This window comes from Cimex lectularius, unplaced genomic scaffold (genome assembly GCF_000648675.2).
Source record: "Cimex lectularius strain Harlan isolate CLEC.00 unplaced genomic scaffold, Clec_2.1 scaffold117, whole genome shotgun sequence".
NCBI classification, from domain to species: domain Eukaryota; kingdom Metazoa; phylum Arthropoda; class Insecta; order Hemiptera; family Cimicidae; genus Cimex; species Cimex lectularius.
In genome coordinates, this window is record NW_019392706.1 from 1,177,749 (window position 1) to 1,200,934 (window position 23,186).

Consider the following 23,186-nt stretch of genomic DNA (forward strand, 5'->3'; position numbering starts at 1 on the left):
AGTATAATCGCTGGTGGAAAGTATCGCCGAAACCTAACGTGTTGTTTCTTATTATCCAGGAGAATATGTATACTTTCACGTCTACACGCGGGTGGAATGCATCGCCTTACCTATCGTGGTGTTTCATATAATCCTGTAGATTATGTTTGTATGTTCAAGTGTAATCGCAGGTGGAATGTATCGACTAACCTTAAATGTTGGTTCATTTTAACCAGTAAAATGTGTTTTTATTTCAATGTCGACTCGCTAGTAGAATATTTCGACTATCCTTCAGTGTTGTTTCATATTAGCCAGTAAAATCCTTTTATATTTCCAAATCTTCTCGAGGGTGGAATGTATTGACTAACCTTACGTGTTGTTTCTTAGTATACAGTAAAATATGTTTATATATTCAAGTCTACGCGTATGTGGAATGCAATGACTAAAATTACATCTTATTTCATATTACCCAGTAGAAAAAGTTTAATCGCCGGTGGAAGGGAATGACGAACCTTTCGTGTTGTTTCATATGAACCAGTTAAACATGTATTTTTTTCCAAATCTACTCACGGGTGGAATGTATCGACTAACCTATCGTGGTGTTTCGTATAATCCAGTAGATGATGTTTGTATGTTCAAGTGTAATTGCAGGTGGTATGTATCGACTATCCTTACGTGTTGTTTCATATCATCCAGTAGAATATGTATATATTTTCACGTGTAACGACGCGTCGAAAGTTTCGACTAACCTTTCGAGTTGTTTCTTGTTATCCAGTAAATTATGTCTATATTTCCAAATCTACTCGCGGGTGGAATGTATCGACTAATGTTATGTGTTGTTTGATGTTATCCAGTAGAAGATATATTGTTTCAAATCTAATCGCGTGTGGTATGTATCGGCTTTCCTTACGTGTAGTTTGTTATTAGCCAGTAGAATATGTTTATATTTTCAAGTCTAATCAGGGGTGGTATGTATCGACTATAATTAGAGTGGTGGGATCAGGACAGTTGTTTTAAACCATGTAAGAAGAAATAAAAACTAAACCAGAGCAAATAAAATACAAATAAACACCTGTTTTGTATTTTTTGAAAATAAAAATGAATACTACCGAATAAATTCCTTTTTTTTTAAATTGAAAATACATAATACAAAATAAATACCTTTTCTGTATTTAAAATGAAAAATACCGATTAAAACCTTTTTAAAAATTAAAAATTAATAATAGTAAATCAATACTTTTTCCTTAGTTAAAATTAATGACATTGAGCCGGCAATAATAAAAAAAATCAATTGCCAGAAATAAAATATTAAAAATAAAATATTCTTATGACATGTGATTACCCTGCCAGTGCAGCTTGATGAAAAGTCAAAGGTAAATAACTGTCGAACTCAATGGAAGACGGTTGCCCAGTCCGTTGTGCCAGAAAAATCTCCTCTGTCCAGAAAAAAGGCCGTTGAATAGAGAAATATATATGTATTTTGTCGTCCCCGGGGAAAAAGCGAGAGCGGAACACCGCAAAGGCGAGAAGCAACCTGTCCGGACGCCACGCGTTCCTTGTCTGCTGGAGCCGCCGCGCATCAAGCGAATTCTTGCGCACTCGCGCTCCAATTTGAAAATTGTTATAAAAATTCCCAAAAGGCATAAAAAAACGAAAAAAGTCTTTACCTGGCGAGTTGGTAGGTAATTAATTTTACATGATCTTATATAATCATGATTTTGATAACAAATCGTAAGACACACAAAGTCCACCACATGATGATAAGATTTCTTAAATTGGAGCGACTTTCCAAGTTCATCCGAAGAAAACGGAGAAGGAAAATTGTTTCTGGGTCTCTCTCTTCCTCAGAAAAAAAAGGAAGGAAAGGAATGTCTATGCTATGTTGGTATGTTACTGTATACTGCTACGTGTATGTGCATATATTATTCATGGAGGATTAAAGTGCTGTTTTATTTATTTGTGTTATATGTGCATGAATGTTTTGATCAGGATTTTCAGTAGATTGAATTAAATATGACACTTTGTTGAATATTTTCTTGATAATAAACGGACCAATATATTTAGGCATTAAAGAAGATTGTATGCCTTTGTCTTTGTTCGATAATACGATATTTTTGTAATAAACTGTGTCACCTATTTACGGTAAATCATTGTTTATATCATCCTTGTATAATTTCAGTCTTTGCTTGCGAGCTTTGAGTAGATTGTGGTAAGTTTGTTTAATAATAACTCCATATCTGGTTCCGACAAAATTTCCAAATCATCGACGATTATTAATTTTAATGTAATAGGGTGCTGAAGTTCCCGACCCAAAAAAAGTTTGGCTGGTGAGATTTTTGTAGTTTCATTAATGGAAGAGTTTAATGCAAGGGTAAACAAAAACAAATTATCTTCCAACTCCTTATGATTATCTGCATGAAAGGCTCTAAACGATTTTTTAATACCCTGAATGTATCTTTCTGCAAGGTTTGCTTGCGGATATCTAGCGATATTCAATACATAGGTGATTCCTAAATTGAAAAGAAAATTTTTATAGTGAACAGAACGAAAACATGATTGTCGATCACAAATAATATATTTAGGTAGACCGTGTTGTGCGAAAATATGTTGTGTTAATATTTTGAGTAAAATGTGTGTGGTGACGTTACGACAAGGAATTGCAAAAATATATTTGGAAAATGCATCAACAACGATCAGGAAATACTTGCTGCCATTTTTTGAGGTAGGCAATGGTCCAACGAAATCTATATAGAGATTTTGGAAAATTTTTTCAGGGGGGTGCTATGTAAAATCTTTTGATAAGGATGAGTATTGGGTTTTATAGTGGCACATATTTTACAAATTGAAATTTTACGTTTGATATCCTTGTTTATTCCTGGGTAGGTGAAATGTTTTTTGGTGTTAGCTAATGTTTTTGTGAAGGCTAGATGAATACCGTAAGTACTGCAATAGTAGTACTGGAAGATGGGTTCTTTCAATAATTCTGGAACGAGATTTTTTTTTGCCGTAGGATTACTAACATGAACGTAATATATCAGATTTCTGATTAATTTTACGTTTTGCTCATCATTTTGTAATCGCTCAGCAATGTAGGGATCTTGTTTTTGATAGGAAAGGAAGTCGTGGAAGAATGACGGAAGATTTTGTATAGGAGAAGTAAAGACAGATGGAGAGTGTGGGAGTTGATTTAGTTGAGAACATTGACCTAGACATTGAATGTTTTCATCGTCCTTGTCCGCTATAGTAAAGCGAGACAGGTAATCCGCTACTGTGTTGTTATTTTCTTTAACATGTTTTGTTTGAAATGTGAATGAATCTAGTTCTGAAATCCATTTGGTGGCTGGATTATTCAATATTTTGGCCCGGTCACTCCCAAAAAATATGATAACCCGCTGCAGTCAGTGTAAAGAAAACATTTTTTTTGGGCTAGATACGGTCGAAAGTGGCGTTAACTTAGAATGACAGCAAACAGTTCCTTCTCGTAAGGTGAGTAATTGCTTTCATGCTTAGAAAACATTTTGGAGTAGAATGCTATGGGTTTAATAAAATTGTTGTCATCTGTTTGGGCTAGGAGACTGCCTGCAGCATGACTGGATGCATCTGTGTAGAGCAAAAAGGGCTCGTTAAAATTTGGTGTGGATAAGACCGGTGGCAATATTAAAAGGTTTTTTAGTGTTTGAAAAGCGTTATCGCATTCCTGTGTCCATACCAACTGTGCATTTGTTTTTTTTTAATTGTGTAATGGTGCCTATGTTTGTGAAAAGTTTGGAATGAATCTTGCAAAGAATGCACGCATGCCTAAAAATGAAAGTGTTTGTTTTAAGGCTTTGGATCTTTCTAACTTTTTGATTGCTTCTATCCTGGTTGGATCTATCTCTATAGAATTATGTGAGATTCGGTGACCTAAATATGTTACAGATGGTTGCATTAGTTTCAACTTGTCTGGTTTTAACGTTAAACCATTTTCACGCATAATTTGTAAAACCGCCGTTATATGTTCTATGTGTTGTTGTTTATTTTCGGAGAAAATTAAAAGATCGTCTAAACAATTCCACAGGAATTTGTATTTGATATTTGCAAAAAAAATTTCCAGAAATTCTATTAAGGCTTGAGATCGTAGAATTAGACCCATTGGCACTCTATTAAATTCGAATGTCCCATAGGGGGTTTTAAAGGCCGTGATTTGCCTAGATTCAGGGTGTAAAGGCAATTGATAAAAGGCGTTTGATATGTCTAGGACTGTAAAATATTTGGCATTATGAATAAAGTTGAAAATATCTTGAATGGTCGGTAAAGGCCATGAGATGAATTTTATGTTTTCATTTACTTTTTTATAATTAATTACTAATCGCTTTTCACCTTCTGATTTTTTATTCACTAGAAAGGCTGGCGATGCCCATGGTGAATGGCTCGGTCGAATGACATTTTGTGCTAAGAGTTGATTAGTGATATCACGCATGTATTCTAAATCTAAAGGGTTGATAGGGTAAGGAGGTTGATTGATAGGTGGTAAGTTATTTATTTCAATCTTTAATTGGTAGTTTTTTACCTCTCCCACCTTGTCTGATAGAATGTCTTGAAATTTAGTTATAAAGTATTTTTTTTAATTATCTGGTGGTAAGGATTGATGTCATTATATTAAAGACCTGATGTATCAATGTTAGGGTGTGCCTTCAAGGATGGGGAATGATTGAGTATTTTTGTATCTTCTATTTCTGTAGATCGATCATCTTTTTGAAAATCATGTTAATTGATTAGTGGATTATGTTTAAGGGGATTATGTTGGAAGGAAATTGTGGCATTACGAGAGTCTAAAAGAAGCCCTGAATATTTGCAAAAGTTGAAACCCAACAACACGGCACGGTACGTGCCACCCGCGATTAGACATGAAAGTATAGACATCAGTAGTATAGGTGACACTTGGGGCAGAGAAACATTACCCCCTCCACCTTCCCTGTCATGTCGTCTGGCGAGACAGTTTTTACCACCTCTTTTCCTCCTTCCAGACACCCCACCACTAGTCGTCGGGTCTGATCGTGCCTAGGCGTGACGCCACTTTGGCGTTTGACGACTGACGTCACTGATTTTTTCAATGGGGTTTGACGAGTGACGTCACTTATTTTTTCACCATTATACTATTTGATGAGGGTTGTGGCTACCTTTTTTTCATCATATTGTGTCATGGGTTAAGAAAAACTGCAGGTTTGAAGAATATATTATTTATTTATATTATTTATAAAGTGTTACAATTAAATGAATTCAATTTCGTGGTCGCCTTTTTATACTAGTGACATTTTTCGTTGTGTTTCGCCGTACGAAGTTAACACGTCAGCGGTGATTATCTCGTTGAAACGTTCCGGGAGGAATACTCTCGTTGAAGAAGAGTCTCCGATGTACGTAGGTCCGAAGTATTCAAGGTCGGCGACAATGGCATCGCCGTATTTCGTTGGGATTTTGACCAAACCCTTCACCTCGTATGCGAATCCTACGTTTAAATCGGAAATTTTTCCAATTCTTTTTCGAGCAGTGATTTGGTTGAGAGCACGTACGAGTTTCATAGGGCACATCTATGTGAAATTAAGGTAAGTCAATATTTGTACGAAATAAATAATGTTATGTATTCATATGTATTACCTTGTTTTATTTGGAAGACCTCCTTCAGCGAACGCCTACGACGAAATGAACTTGGTTTGATCGACTGCGCATTACATTATCAAACGTAGACTAGCATGTTCCTGCATGTCTAATCCCTGTTGTGTGTGTGATTTCTTTATAAATACTCTTTTTGGATTGATCGAGGTTAAAGTCCATCACAGCAATATGATGAAAATAAACGTGGTAAACAAGTTCATGCATTTCTACATTCTCCAGGCTGTGAATTATTTGTTGTTATTATTCATCAAATAAAATAAAACAAAGACATTAAACTATGTATCTCTCTTTGTTTGTAAAGCCTCCTCACTACGGCAAAGTGGAGATACGTCGAGGAGGAGATTTGAAATAATTTTCATACAACAATTTTGGTTTGCGGGTTTTTTACGACCTCGCCAGGGACCGTCCAATCGCTCAAGTTTACGAGTGTTTAACCACCACGCCAGTCACCATACATTCACACTTTCGTACCGTTATATTGAAAATTACTTCAAACCCACAAAAACTATATATGAAAACACCATTTAATTTATAATAAAAAAAATCCTTCTACAGATACAACATATATGAAACAAAACAAAAATCTCGATGTTATCGATGTATATGTTTTTTTATAGCTATAATATTTAGACATTTACGAGTATTATTCAATTTTAAGAATTTTGCAATGCCCTTAAGGTAAAGAATCGAAATCCTCCGTTCTCACTCTCTTCATAAAATTGATTTTATGTCTTTCTTTCTTCAACAGTAAGAATGCTACAATTGGCTTGCCTCCGAATATTAGACAATTTCAGAATTTTACAATCTGACTCGTGATTTTTTATTACCATATCCTTAATTGCCGCAAAGTTCACCTGCTGCGAATTTTGAAAGTTTAAATTGATCCCTTTGTCTTTACATGCCGTAAATAATTCACCATTTTTTGTACTTTTACCCCTGTAAGCGTAATTTTTAGGCCCTCCTGATACAAATTCATATATAACTTCCATTACCGTATTCCAGAAGTTCATCTGTAAGATCGCCTAAATAGTTACCCAAAAGAGGGTTATATATATGACATTAGGTCTTTGTACGTATATTATAGAAGCCGTGTATTTTTATAATCTTGTATCCGAATTTTCCAGCCTCTTTTAATTCATCTGATACCCATGTACCATACAAACATCGTTGTGCGTCCGGGTGAGTACAATAATTAATTTTCAGTTCTTCTGCACACTTATTACATAATATAAACATAAGCTTTCCGTGTTTTTTGGTAGGTAATACAGGGTGGTATAAATCTCTTGGAGGAAGAACTAGGCATTTAACAAACCCATCTATAGAATTTAAATCGTAATTATTTCCGGTTATACGACGACACTCGTTTTCTCCAACAAATACTTGAGGGTGTCCAATTGGATATTTCCCATATTTACATATGTACGGATAGAGGGAACAGACATCGACGTAATTAATCTTTTCACCTGGTAAGGCCTTATAATACAATTTGGTGTTCCATGTTCTACCACCGTAAAATGCATCTCTGGGGTTAAAGGGTTCAAAATCAAAAAATGAATCATTTTTAAAAAATTTGGAACACTTCATCAGTTTTTAGGAATTTATTTAATTCGCATTCCCAAACATGGACTAAATTGTAGCCCCTCTTCCTCAATAATGTTTCCCTATTGATTGTATCTTCATATCTGCTATTCATTGTGTCGTTAGACGTACGATATAGCTTTTGAATTCTCTTTGTAGGGTAGCAAATGGGATGACCATGAAAAAAAAACACCCGTAAAATTCAGAAATCGTATTGCTTTCACTGCAAAACCCATTTACTTCAATTTAGTTCCCGAAATAACCATTTCTTTATTTCTTCCTGCATGTTGAATGGTTATTTTTCTTTTGTGTTCTTCCCAAACTAACCATTTCAATGCAATTTTTGACTGTCTATCATCTAATCTATACCCATTTCGAGGTATAACCCCAATTTTAAAAAATTGCGTCTAAACACCAAATTACATGCTGAAGCTATCAGCAAATGGATCAACGTTGCAGTTTTCGATAAACGTTTTTCGGGATATTGTACACGATCGCCGTAAAATATCAACATTATTTATACAATAATCGATTAATTCTTTTTTAAATTGGAAAACATAATTACTCTCCCTAAGACATTTATACCAATTTAGAAAATTTTCTCTTTCTTTAAGGGACATAGTGTCTGGCGAATAATACTCTTTTTCTGGTATTTCACCTTTGTAACCGTAATTTTCTATTTTATTGAAAAAATGAGGAAAATATCCTTTTCTATAAGATTTTGGCAAGTCGAAAGCTACCGGAAGCATAGAGAGAGGGATCGGAAAGTAAATAAGAGAGTCTATAATGCTGACATTTTTGAATTTTAAATTTAATATTTTTCCTCCCCGCATTATAAGATCAGGAATATCCCATGGTTTTCGAGTAATGTTTTTAAAACGAATTGGGAATCAAACGATTGAGCATTGTGAGCTATGCAAATTATTGTCGCAAATTGTTTTCTAGGTAGAAGCAGATAATTGATTAAACCTTCGATGGGATTTTTTTCAAAAATATGTTGCCTTATCCCGCAATATGAACATAATTTTTGTATGTCATTTTCCAGCTCGCATTTTGAACATGATTGTTGAGCTATGCATAAGATTGGTTCGTGGAGTATAGCCTTGTCTGAAAGTTTTTTCTCCTGTCTCGTTTCTGTATCGAAGAATATAATACATTTTTATATGTAGGAGACCTTTTGTCCTGCTTAATATATCATAAATGCTGACTATTTTTGAAGGTGTTACAAATTGTACCAAAAATTTCACCGCACTCATGAGGTGCGTTAATTGAATGTAAGTAGTGCTGCATAAAGTACATCGCTTTATTTTCTGACATATCGATTTCCCTTTACTGCTGCTCATTAAGTGAGTTGTAAAACAGGTATAATTAGGAAAATTTCGCGAACAGTCGTTACAAAAAGTCGGCTTAGGATCTTTTTTGCATTTCGGTTTTTTGAAACAGAATGAACAAATGTCTCTACAAATATGTCTTTCTTTGTTAGAATAAGTGGCGTTGCATTTTTCACAAAAATAGTGGGCATTAAACATCGATGTACAGCTTGAAATTACATTAAAGTGATTATTTTCGTGTATTAAATTAATTTTATAAATGGCAGATGAATTTTCCCCTTGAAAAAGCTTAACACGCTTATTATTTTTAAACCCAAACACAGTTATGTCGTAATTTCTTAGATAATTTTGAAATTTCCTCAGTTCTTCTATTGCTGCGCCTGCTTCTTATATCTCAACTCCGGATTTTTTAATCAATTGTTTGGCTTTTATTTCTTGCAATATGGAATAGTCTCGTCTGATTTTTATATACTTTGGATCTCTTTTACCCCCTTAATCTCTTTTAGCCAATACCCGACCCACTACTAACGCCCGTGGTAAACATAAACGATCTTTATTGGTAATTGTTATTATTTCTCTTTTTAGTCGAGACATATCCTGAAAAGAAAAGTTTTTCATATTCACTATTCCCGTTCCTGTAGACATTTCTATGATTGAGGCCGTTACAATAAAATCGTTTGTCTGTTCTGCGCTTGCATTACTTTGAAATACTGATGGAGTGATTTTAAAGCATATAGATTTTTTATTGAGGTTAAATTTTTTAATAGTTGAATTAAATTCTTTAACCATATTAAAAGTTATGTATCTGTTGTGATCATATTCGTTATTTTTGGAATTACCTTTTTCATCTCCAATTACGTACTTACGTGTTGTTTGATATTGTCCGGTACAAAACGTTTATATTTTAAAGTGTATTCGCGGGTGGTATGTAGCGACTAATCTTACGTATTGTTAGATATTATCCGGTATAAGAAGTTTATATTTTCAAATCCAATCAGGAGTGGCATGGAACGATTAACCCTACGTGTTGTTTGATATTATCCGGTACAAGAAGTTTATNGTACTAGATGAGAAAGAAGTCAAAAAATTTTTCCGAGTTTTCATCCGCTTTTCCTGTTCTCTCCTAGATGACTAGCTGGATTTTCTTAATATCTCGTAGATGCCTCGTTCGATTTTCACACTTCCAACATTTTTCTTCTTATTTTCGTAGACATCTCTTTCGATTTTCACACTTCCAACATTTTTCCGTTAGTTTTGGATCGTACTAGATGAGAAACTAGTCAAATAAATTTTCCGTGTTTTTCTCCGCTTTTTCTCTTGTATCGAATTTGAAGCAGCCTGAAAAAATTTCAAAATTTTCCACGGCTCACGTAGATTACCCAATTAAGTATGACAATAATGTCTTTTAAACTTGTTTTCTCAATTCCGCTGTTGACCATACGAACAAAATCCCCGTCAAACGTTAGTATGCGTTCTGAGAACGTTTCCGTTTCGGAAAATGAGTTCCAATTCACTAATTTTTAAACCGATCTAAACGAAAGTAGTCAAAAAAATTTTAATTCTTTCCCTTATGATCTTATTAAGATTAAAAATATAAAAAAATGTTTATCTAGTTACCATATATTACTCCTGTAACAAATGAGAAAAAAGTTTTATTACCATACGTTTTTTCTTCGCCAAGAGTGCATTTTTTAATATTTCATTTTCTCTATTTTTATGTTATAAAAAAGATTCATAAAAATTATTTAAAAACACTTTCTCTTTAGATTTGAAAAAGAAATTTTTAAATAACGTTGAGTTTCGTTCACATCTGTAAAAGTTCAAGTATAATTATGTAATTGTTTGAAAATAAAACTTTACATCATTTACACTCAAATCTTTTTTTTTTTTTGGTGCATAGATGCATGACAAAATGAATTGGGAATAATAAAAAAATAATAACTATGAAAAACGTGAACAATATTATATATTTACATATAAAAAAATTCATGAAAAATTTGTATACCCATACAGATTTATAATTTGTATACATATTACACAATCACATAAATATTTTATTTTTTTCATTTGTAAATAAAAAGCTTCTAACAAATAAAAAACCACGGTGCATGTTGTAATCTGCCAAATGAGATCAGATTACGGGCAATTCCAGTTTCTACAACATATTACCGGCAGGCCTCGAGAATCGACTTTTTTGGTTGTCGCCGACTATGGAATGTGATAAATAATAAGACAAACAAATAATTGTCATAAATATTTTATTTGCATTATTTATACGTAAAAAGGTTCTAAAAAATAAAAAACTACGGTGCATATAGCAATCTGGAAAAGAGATCTGATTAATAATAGATTTTTTTGTGGATTTATATAAGCTCAAATCCGCACATGATTGATACGTATATACACACTTGTGCAGAGTTGAGCCTATCACTTCTCGCAGACCACCGGCAATTCCAGTTTCTTCAACATATTACCGGCAGGCCTCGAGAATCACCCACCTCGGGTGTTGGCAGACCGTGGTCAGACCTCGGTCTTCTATGTCCAACCACCGAGGTTGGGCTCCGGGTGCTGTGTACAGCTACTTCAATTCGGCGCTCAACGCAGGCAATTCCTAGATGATTAATAAAAGAGAATTTTTTCATCTTATTATTTATTATATTTCATAAACGGATAAAAATTAATAGTTTGAGGAAAGAAACTGACTTTTTTTGTTGTCGCCGTCTATGGAATGTATAAATAATAAGACAAACAAATAAACGTAATACAACAACCTTTTGAAGGAAAATAATACTAAATAACTACTAACAAATTAATCAATTTAAAATAATACAAAATATTCACAGAAAAAAAATATATGTACATAATATACAAATAAAAAAACTCCAGTGCATGTTGTAATCTGCAAAAGAAGAGATCTGATTAATAATAAACCTTTTATTTATTTATTTTTTAATTGTTGAATAATATTATTGATTGCCCCCCTGACTAATTTCGGACTCATAGTAAGGAGGGATTTATGCTTATTAGATAATTTTATACACCCCTGCCTTATCCTATCAAATCCAGGTAATTTACAGTTGTTGATTTCCTCATCAAATTCGACCCTCAAATCATTCTTTATTTCTTTAGACCAACGAAAACGTTTGCCTTGCTTCAATCTGGGGGCATGTCTTCTCTTTCTCCCAGGGGTTTCCACCGCGGGGTATCACAATTTCCTCCTCACTCGATGTATCTGTTTCCCCCCGTTCGTAATCAGGGCTATCTCGTACCGCGTATGAGCAACCAGGTTGTGGAGAAGTATCTATATTTAAATTTTGCTGATTTATAAAGTCTTGCTGAAGGCTTTGTGGTGGGGTTTGGGGAAGAACCGTGGGGGGTTGACCATCTAAATACTCCAAATTTTCTACTACAATACTATCAAGAGCCTGTCCCCTGAATGTTTGAATTCTATCCTTATCTAGCGCTGTAAATAGCTTGCTAATCCTGCCGAGATGTAACGCTGAAACTGGATGTCTATAAAATTTTAAATGGGTTTCCTCCCGATGGCCTAAAGTCTTCAGTTGTTAAGCTGACATACTGAAGGCTTACAGCCAAGTGTTTCCTAAGTTTGGTCCCTTTGGAAGTTGTTTAGGAGTGTGGGATTTTCAGCGCCACATTCATTTGCGAATTCTCGCATCACCGCGGTTCCCTCTACGTATGATTCCTCCCCTGGCAAATAAGAACCTATTATTTGGACTAACGTCGGCCATCGATCTTAACTCTAACATTCTATTATAAAATTTAAGGTCCTCTTTTAAAACTAACAAAGCTACTATTCTACCTAATTTTCCCTTCACACATAATCGTTTAAAAGAAGTTGCAAATAACTTTTCTGAGTTATTAAGAGAGAGGTATTCATCAGTTCGCTCGTTCACCTCTTGGGCGTTTTGCCAATCCTCAAGAGCGATTTGATCGATTTCTCTTACCCTCTTTCTATTAAATATCCACAATTTAAGGAGCAGGACTTTCACAAACATTCTATACGCTTTTTCATCCAAACCTCCCTCTAACGCGGTGAAGGATTCTTCTATTTATTTTAACGAAATTAATTAATTTTTGCACATCTTCCATGATTGGAATGGCCTGACGTTTTATAAGTGTCTTTCTATCTGCCTGCTTCCGAGCTACACTTGAAACTCGGTCGGAAAATGAATCATCAAAAATATCTTGCCATTCCTTTACTAACGTTATTTGAATCTTCTTCTAATCGAAGTTTATACCCCACTGTTTTAGAAAAAGTCCGAAATATTCTCCCATACTGGTCGACAACGGATGGTTTCGGTAACCTCCCCCTGGGCCTTGACAGGCACCTCCCATTTCCCTTATAGTTTGAACAAAATAAACATATGTTCTGGGCGTCAAACAATCCCTGGACGAATCAAGCACTACATTTTCTTTTATCGCAACTTTTTCCTTAATTTTGAAAATAATTTTCGAAATTGTTCTTATTTGTGTTAAAATCATTTTGTGCTGATCCTCTCCAGCATATTTTTCGCTCAGCATGTTACCATGTTCAATTAAGTAGGGGTCTTTTAATACCAATGACCGAGTATTACCCTCCCTCAATTTCGGCATAATAACAGTTTTCAAATAATCATTCAAAGTTGGAGGTAACAACGACTTAGCTCGTACTCTCGCTTCCCGTATCCTCTACTCTCCTATTTACAGATGTTTTGTGAAAGACGATCTTGCCATAATGAATATTCCTAAAGAAGGATACCCAAATGGCAGGCCCGTTGATCCGCCCGGCTGGTTGGCTGCGTCCGGGTTGGTGGCCCTCTTGGTACCGCCTAAATGGCAACCCTCCACATGTTGTTGCACACGAGTTTTAAAGTCCGGTGGCTAATGCGGAAACGTAAAGCAAAAAAAAAAAATCTACCTGGTTTTATTGCTGCTGGTGCCATTCCGATAGTACGGTGTTTTTTATGGTTGTATTCATCCAGTAAAGATTTTAACAGTGATAGCCATTCGTAAGATCCTTGGAGGCTAAATTTCTTCCAAAACATTGTTTTCAAGGTTCTAATAGCTCGTTGAACTGTAGATGCTTTCATATTACTGCAGGTCGAAGAGTGATTTATCTCAAATTTCTTAAACAAAGAATTTGCTTCTTTATTGTAAAACGAGCAGCAGCAGATGTAATTGCCCTGATCGGCTTGCAAATTTCTTGGTACACGTCCTTCGGAAAATTGATATATTTTCCTGAACGCCTCAGCTATCTCAGACACTTTTTTCTTTTCAATTCACTTGCCCATATATATTTACAAAAGCAATCAATTACTACCAATATATATTTGAAACCTTTATTTTTTTGGCCGTAAGGTATCATCTCTATCAAGTATGCCTGCCATAAATCGTCGATTCCCTTCAGTATTACTTTACGCCTTTTGTAATTTTTTCTCGCGGGTTTATGAATTTCTTTCACGATTTGTTTTTTTTACCTTTGAGATGTTTATTATATGGAGAACAATGAGGAAATGGTCTTCATTGGAATGATGAGGACGGTTTTATAATATTATTCGAGCATGTCGAAGTTTTCCTTCGATAAATTTGATTTGCAACTGATTATTCTTGTTTCGAGATGTCAACAAAAATTTTAATCTTTGTTTCAAGTAGTTAAAATCTACTGCCCCGAAACCACATTTGGTTTTTTCGAAGGTTCCGGCATTGGCTTACGAGGCTCGTATTTGATAAGAGAGGATATCACCGCCCACTTTGGTTGCGTTCTTATAGCATTTACCTCGCCACTGCTACTATAACTTTTCTGTGTGCGTTTGTATGCATTAGGATATTTTTATATTGTTTTCTATCGTCAGAATCCACAATCGTCCAATTAGGCTTTTTCATGAATAACAATTCCATGAGGCCTGGTGTGGCAATATAACGATCTTCACCGATCTCCAGTTCATTATCTCCCATATATATATGTATATATATATTATGCAGGGTGGGCGACCAAGAACCGAGGGGTTAAATGCCTGGGTAGACTAGGTCCGGGGCTTGTTCGACTCACGTGTCCTGCATCAACCTCATTTGGTTGCACCAACTCTGGGAAGTCCTCTAGATTTGATAGCAGATTAAATTTATTTGAGGTGACTGTCGAATATAATGTACTAGAAACCACTTTATTGCGTTTTAAAGATGAAATTCGAATAAATTCAGGGCATGCCTTATCATTGGATTTATGATTCCCTTGACAATTGATACATTTAACATCATTAATACAGGCTCACTCGTGAGACTGCCCGCAGTTTGCAAATCTATTTCTACTTCTTCATTGGTCCTGAAAATGGTTAAAACGGAAGCAATTTCTACACTGACGGACTGGAGGGACATAGGACTCTTCAACGCATGCCGTAAATTGACACTGTTTCAGGAAGAGTTTGTGACTCGAAGGTTATTATGCATGTACCTAACTTAGTGATTTTATGTGTACCCTCATCTGTATACGTACGGGTAATTCTTTTTACGAATTTTATTGTCACTGGGGAATTGATCACTCTTATTAACTCCTCGTCGCTTAAATCAATATCTACGTTCCTAATAACTCCCCTCTTGAACACACAAAAGGAGGGTACATAGGAGCATAAATTGTACCTCTTCAATACGTTTGATTCAACCAAATGATTAGCCGACTTTCCATTATTAAAGTTAATCTTTATTCTATTACGGCCTGTGATTGACAAATTTACAATATCATTTTTATATTTGAATTCGGATTCGAACAATATTTTTCCTAGTTTCATGGGATGCATTTTGCCTGCATTTTGATTCGGGCTTTCCACGTGTACAATAAAGGGGCCAGTATCACTGGGCTTGTACTTATTTAAAGATAGAGCGTTGAGTAGGACATTTTTATCCCGATAATTTGTTGTTTGCTGATTAGGCTCCATCAGAAACACTTTATTTTGACCGATTGAAATTGGTTCTCCTGGTCTTTTGAGGTTGGATATAACAGAACCCGTTAGATCCATTTATTGGTTTTCCGATTCTTCAATATCTGGAGGGTCAATTCCCCCGCTCGCGCTTGTCATAGCAGGGAATTTAATGAATAATTTTATCGGACCAAAAAATTAAATTATATAAATACAATTATAACAAAGTAAAATAAAATAAAACAATAAAACGATTAGGCATTTAAATAACAGTTTCAAGAATTGAAAACAGATAAGAGGTACTCCCTGAATAGAACAGGCACACGGTTGATAAACACGAGGCCAGATTCAGGTGATCATCTCTTGACTATGTTCAAAACAAGACTCAACCAGGTAGAATTGAAACACATTTATTACAAAATGTTTTCGTTTCACAAAATAAGATAAAAAAACTTTGCAAAATTCAGGATTTGTGATTACGTAAGAATATCAAAATACAAGGCTGAATTTAGTAAAGGTTACACTCCATCGTGGTCTACTGAAAATTTTAGAGTATGTAAAGTTAAAATAACAAACCCTGTAACGTATAAATTGATGGATTCAAAGAAACTGGAAATAGCTGGAGGGTTTTATCAAGAAGAATTGCAGGTAGTTAAATATCCTGACGCTTACTTGATAGAAAAGGTGATTAAGAAAAGAAAAATAAGGGCAAATGGGTCGGGTTCGATTCATCACACAATAGTTGGGTGGACATGAAAAATTTAAGTATATAAAACAATCGATTGTTGAACATTACATTCAGTACGAGTATAGACTTTGCCAAGTGAAGAACATGGTCAGAAAACAAAAGTCAAAACGCATTATTCGCCCACCTAAGAAAATCGGTGGTTGAAAGATATACCATTTGTCGAAGAAAGCAAAATAAGTATTGTCTACTTTTCCGCAATGGAGTTTAACAAATTTTGTCATTACTAGAATAGCCCGTTCGAAAAAGATTCCAGGTTTCAGAGGTGTTTTTATGAGGGATACACTCCCTAACAAACCGCGTACAAACGAATGTGAAATATTGAATTTGGATAAAATTTCTGGACGCGGAACCCATTGGGTTTGATATAAAAAAAATAGGGAATTTGGTGAGATATTTTGATAGCATTGGTAAAGGAAAACCTCCGCCTCAATTCGTCAAATATTTGAAGAATGCCCGTATAATTGTGAACAAAACGGCGGTATCAGTCTCCAAATTCTAATCACTGCGGCCATCTTTGTTTATTGTTATTCAGGTATCGTGAGATGCGGTCGGGTGTGATGTAAGTTTCAGAAAAACATTTTCTTTATCGTGCCAACGTTTTGATCTTTTAATGAGATCATCTTCAGGGCCTGGGATTTACAAACAATGTTTACATTTAACAATTACATTTAGGATGCGGAAAAGTGAATTTATACAATGCAAAATATATTTTATATTCAAACAAAGTATTTCTATTCACTCAAAGTGTTTGTCTTCTGTGTAATTGTGCCATTGTCTTTGCTTTGTTTATTGTTTATAAAATAAACAATTTCTAAAGAAAAATTCAATATCTTTTCTGGTAGCGATGGTATTAGACTTCAGAAAAGTATATAAAAAGAGGGACGGTAAACTTCGGTCCAGTCTTCCACGGGGAGTTAACGAGAAACAACCTCTCGTGTCGGAAGAAAATATAGAATTTTTGAAAACGGCCAAATATAAAATTTTGCCGAGATCACAATGGAAATGTTAAATGTAGAAGAACGCCCCAGTTGCGATGAGATCATAGAAGGTATAGAATTACATTCACATTATCCTTATGCATCGACAAAATTACAACTTGGTGATGAGATTAGAATCACTGTTCAACTCGAAGATATTTACACCTTTCCATGCGAGAGTTTTCTCTATTTAGAAGGGAAATTTTTAAAAGAAGATGGATCGCGTGTACCTACTAATAGTAAATTAACTCAGAACATTTTTGCATTTTTGTTCGATGAAATTAGGTACGAAATCTGTAAAACAGAAATAGACAAAATTAAAAATCCTGGAATTTCCAGTACTTTGAAGGGTTTAACTTCAATAAGACGTCACGGCATTAATTAGAATGGTGGCTGGATCTCACCAGGATCTAAAACTCTAAGTTTGAATTCGAGTGAAGGTCATTTCAATGTATGCATCCCATTACGATTTTTACTCGGTTTTGCAGAAGATTACCAAAAAGTTATCATCAACGTGAAACAAGATCTCATATTGATACGATCCAGAAGGGATGAAAATTCTTACATTTCAATAGATAATTCGGAAAAAGCGAAAATAGAGTTTACGAATCTCTCTATTTAAACGAGTATCAGAAACTATTGATGTTGAAGCATTTGAAAAAGGAAAAAGTAATATCGGTACAATTTAGAAGTTGGGAGTTGTACCATTACCCGCTACTACCTACGACTCAGAGACAGTTGTGGCCGGTCAAAACTTCTACTGAAATAGAAAAACCCCATTTTGTAATTTTGGCATTTCAGTCGTCTAGAAAAAAGAATTCGTTGATGAGTTCAAGTAAATTTGACCATTGCTGTTTGACTAATGTAAAACGTTTTATTAAATTCGAAATCTTACCCATACGACGATTTAAATGTAAATTTTTCTAATAATCAATATGGAATGTTATACTATATGTATGCAAACTTCCAAAAAAATTACTACTCTCAGCCAAATCCAGCTCCTTTACTGTCATTATCTGAGTTCAGAGATGAAGCTCCTATTGTCGTAATCGACAGACTTCGATGATTTTGGCTGTCTACAAATTGGAATTTTGAGAACATCGCAAGAAGGGACCCATTGTTTACTCCATAATATTACGCCAAAGATGTACACACATTTTCGCGCATACGCCTTGTCTTATTGGATATTTGTAAATAATTTATTAGAGATATTAAAATTATATTTAGCGCACAGAAGAATTTTGTTTTAATAAGACGGCAATTTTTTGAAAGAAATATAGTTTTAATAAGAAGGCAATTTATAAAGCAATTTCTTCTCTTATATTTTGTATCTGTAGAAGGTTTTTTTTTGTTATAAATTAAACGGTGTTGTTTGTNCCTGACACAATATGATGAAAAAAAAAGGTAGCCACAACCTTCATCAAATAGCATAGTCGTGAAAAAAATAAGTGACGTCACTCGTCAAACCCCATTGAAAAAATCAGTGACGTCAGTCGTCAACCGCCAAAGTGGCGTCACTCCTAGGCACGATCAGACCCGACGACTAGTGGAGGGGTGTCTGGAAGGAGGAAAATAGGTGGTAAAAACTGTCTCGCCAGACGCCATGACAGGGAAGGTGGAGGAGGTAATGTTTCTCTGCCCCAAGTGTCACCTATACTACTGATGTCTATACTTTCATGTCTAATCGCGGGCGGTATGTATCGATTAACCTTACATGTAACAAAATGTAATTGTTATATACAAAAATACACTGATATATACTAGTTGTTGCCATCATTTTTTCGGGGTCCTCTCGTCGAAGAGGGTTTGTTTTTAATCTGTGGTCTAATGTAGAATATTTAAATGTAAGAAAACTTAATTATATATATGTATAAGAAACACGCTTTGATCGCATGTGCCTGAAAAGAAAAGGTGTTTTGCTAGTTTTTTAGACATTTACGAGGTAATCTTTTCTCGACCACGTTTTCACTTGTACTTATATTTGTAATTTTTTTTTAAATTATTAACTTATTAAATTGTAAATAATGTTTAGATGCTGAGAACCAAAAAACGCAATGTTCTTCGGTGCCCACGACACCATGTTTCTTTTTATTTCCCCATTAAGGTTAAAGTATGATACATAAAATTTTCAATTTTTGTGCAATTGTTTTTTCATGTTTTTAATTGTTGTTTTCCTATGATAATAAAACAGGCCCTGAAGATGCCAGTACAAAAACTGTCGAAAGCTCGGCGAAAACTGAAAGGAAGGTTTTTCCCTGTGTTGACCTCTTCCGTAGATCCTCCGAAAAACTTCATGTTTCCAGCAGGTCCATAACCCAGCTCATCGTTACATTTTCATCGAACTTCAATAAAACAGGTGTGGAGATTCTCTTCATAATGTCCTTTTATAATAGTATAGCAACTAATTTCAACTTAGCGTCAGGAACTGTATTAAAACGTCTTGCAATACTTTAAAATCACTCATCTCGTTTAAAGCCTAGAAGGTGGTTTTTATTAAAATATAGGACAAACAATGTATATCCAAATTTTCTAGTCAAAAATGTGAAGTGTGTATATAACTCGGTTAGCACAGATAACCCATATAACCATGTTACCAAAAAGTTAATGGATGATTTCAAAAAAGGTTTATTAAATGTTGAAATTAAGACATGCATCTGGAACCTAGATAGAGTTAATACACAGATAGACAAAAATGTCCAGTGGATAAACAATAATCTCCCGAAGAATGTGTTGTGCGCGTTTTTGGAAATCCAAAAAAGGTTTTTTAACAAAAATTGTGAAAAGTTAAATCGCAAACTCAATAATAAATGTAGTAACTTGGTTTTGGAACAATCGCCAAACTTAAATGTAAATTCAGATAGTAATTTTGTAGTAAACTTAACAGATGTAGAAGTGCCAAAGTACATAGAAAGAGTGTTTAGATTAAACAAGAATTTTAACTTATCATACAATAAGAAAAATTTCTCTATTGTAGATACGTTTGTAGAGATTGAAAACCTTGTGGAAAGTGTAACTCAAGATTTTGACAAAAAACAGAGCGCAGGCTGTAAATATTGTTAGTAATTCATTGGCACACCTCAAAAATAAAAAGTCTACTGATATAGAAATAGAGGTGGAAAAATGTAAAAAGTTTCTAAAGGAACATCCAAATTTATTGTTAGTAAAAGCGGACAAGGGTTACGCAAATGTAATACTAATAAAAGAGCAGTATAGGCAGAAAATGAAGGATATTTTAAATGATTCAGGGAAATATGAGACTATAAGGGATGACCCCACCACGAAATTGCAAGCTACCAACAACCTGTTGGTATACAAAATAGTAAATCGGAGCTTATCACAAAGTCTAAAGGAAAAAGTCTTAAAACTTATATAGCAGTGGCTCCAAAAATATGACTGAGCCCTATTGTTGATTCGTTTAAAGTTAATTTTTTTATTCTTTTAACTAGCAACCTATCAATAAATATTTCNAAGTCTTATCGCGGGTGGTATGTATCGACTAACTTTACGTGTTGTTTGATGTTATGCCATAGAATATGTTTGTATTTTCAAGTCTTATCGCAGGTGGTATGGATCGACTAACCTTACGTGTTTTTCGATTTTATGCAGTAGAATATGTTTATATTTTTAAGTCTTATCGCGGGTGGTATGTATCGACTAACCTTACGTGTTGTTTGATGTTATGCAGTAGAATATTTTTATATTTTCACGTCTAATTGCGGGTGGTATGTATCGACTAACCTTACGTGTTGTTTGATGTTATGCCATAGAATATGTTTGTATTTTCAAGTCTTATCGCAGGTGGTATGGATCGACTAACCTTACGTGTTGTTTGATATTAAAGCACTAGAATATGTTGATATTTTTAGGTCTAATCGTGGATGGCATGTATCGAACAACCTTATGTGTTGTTTGATGTTATGCAGTAGAATATGTTGTTATTTTTAAGTCCAATAGCGTGTTGCATGTCTTCTACTAACCTTACGTGTTGTCTGATGTCAGTTATGCTCCATCCTGCGACGGACTTCGGTTCCCTAAACTTACCTTAAGTCCGGGATATGGCTCGCAGTTTCCAAAGCCAACGTATATCCAAATCAGCAGAGTGCTCTTTGACGTAAGCGTGGGGAAAATAAAAATAAAGAAAATTGAAATGAAAAGCAAAATAAAACAATACCTTCTTGACCAAAAATAAGTTTATTACTTCAATAGTAAAATTTATAGAAAGTAAAAACCAATAGGCCTCAAACATTTTTGTAGAAATTAAGAATTAATAATTGATGATTGATTGAACGGAGGGGCTTATTCGCTCGAGACAAAAGGCACATATGGGTTAAACAGTTAGAGAAGCTAAGATCAGTCCGCTGCAGAGACCAGGAGGAGAGTGCTATTAGCCCGAAATTCAATTGAACTACCTTCTGTAATTTAAAGGGGCATTTATCCCACATAAACGTTTCCATAGGCGTCCACTAGCGCCTCGTGACAATGTAATGCCGTAGAATATGTTTATATTTTTAATTCCAATCGCAGGTGGTATGTATCGACTAACCTTGTGTGTTCGTCCATTTAATGCAATAGAATATGTTTATATTTTCAAGTCTAATCGCAGGTGGCATGTATCGTGTTACCTTACGTGTTGTTTGATGTTATGCAGTAGAAAGTGTTTATATTTTTAAGTCTAACCGCGGGTGGCATGTATCGACTAACCTTACGTGTTGTATGATGTTATGCAGTAGAATAAGTTTACATTTTCAAGTCTAATCTCGGGTGACACGTATCAATTAACCTTACGTTTTGTCTGACGTTATGAAGTAGAATATGTTTATATATTTAAGTCGAAACGCGGGTGGCATGTACCGACTAACCCTACGTGATGTTTGATGATATGAAGCAGAACATGATTATATTTTCAAGTCTAATCTCGGGTGACACGTATCAATTAACCTTACGTGTTGTTTGACGTTATGAAGTAGAATATGTTTATATATTTAAATCGAAACGCGGGTGGTATGTATCAACTAACCTTACGTGTTGTTTGATGATATGCAGTAGAATATGTTTATTTTCAAGTGTAATCGCGAGTGAGAGGTATCTACTAACATTACGTGTTCTTTGATGTTATGCAGTAGATTATGTTTATATATATAAGTCTAAACGCGGATGGTATATATCGAACAACATTACGTGTTGTATGATATTATGCTGTAGAATATGTTTATATTTTCAAGTCTAATCGCGGGTGAGAGGTTTCTACTAACATTACGTGTTCTTTTTATGTTATGCAGTAGACGAGGTTAATATATTTCAGTCTAAACGCGGGTGGTATGTATCGCCTAACCTTACGTGTTGTTTGATGATATGCAGTAGAATATGTTTAGTTTTCATGTCTAATCGCGGGTGGCATGTATCNACCGTTGGCATCAACATAAACTTCTAACCTTGTCAGCAGTAAGCAAGAAAAAATCTTGGCCAAACCATTCAGATATGAAATGCCTCTGTATTTAGTGGGATCATTTCTATCCCCTTGTTTAAAAAGAGAGAAAATGAGCGATTCGCCAAATGAAGAAGGGACTGAACCATATTCATAAACATAGTTATAAAAACAAAGGAGATGTTCTTGGAATTGACGTGGAGCATATTTAAAAAACTCATAAGGAATTCTATCTGGTCCAAGATCAGATCCTACAAGATCCTTTAACTTCTTTTGTACCGAGAATAGTTCCTCAAGTGTGAATGGCGCATCTAGAGAACAGTTAAAAATTATAGGTTCTGCATAGAAGTACAAATTTTTGTCAGTTTTTAACGCATTCAGAAGTAGACGAAAGTGCTGAACCCATGCATCCAAGGATACCTCATCACAAATGAATCTTTTTCCTTTAAATCTGTTTATCAATTGCCAAAACTTCCTTGAATCTTTTACCGCAGCTAACTGTGAGGCAGCGAACGCCGTATGCTCTTGTTTTTTTTTTCTTTTTACAGAGATTCTTATAAAAACAGCTCGCCCTCAGATAACTTT

General features: G+C 34.7%; 1 protein-coding gene and 1 long non-coding RNA gene across 2 annotated transcripts in view; both read right to left on the bottom strand.

The window, feature by feature from the left end:
- Window positions 1-23,186, bottom strand: part of LOC106666648 (trichohyalin) — a 158,903-nt gene that overhangs the window by 76,731 nt on the left and 58,986 nt on the right. The gene's annotated exons all lie outside the window — the stretch shown is intronic.
- Window positions 334-21,305, bottom strand: LOC112126694. The gene is made up of 3 exons (XR_002910147.1): window positions 20,678-21,305; window positions 9,059-9,061; window positions 334-361 (listed from the first exon to the last, which is right to left on the bottom strand). It is a non-coding gene; the product is annotated as an uncharacterized LOC112126694 (long non-coding RNA).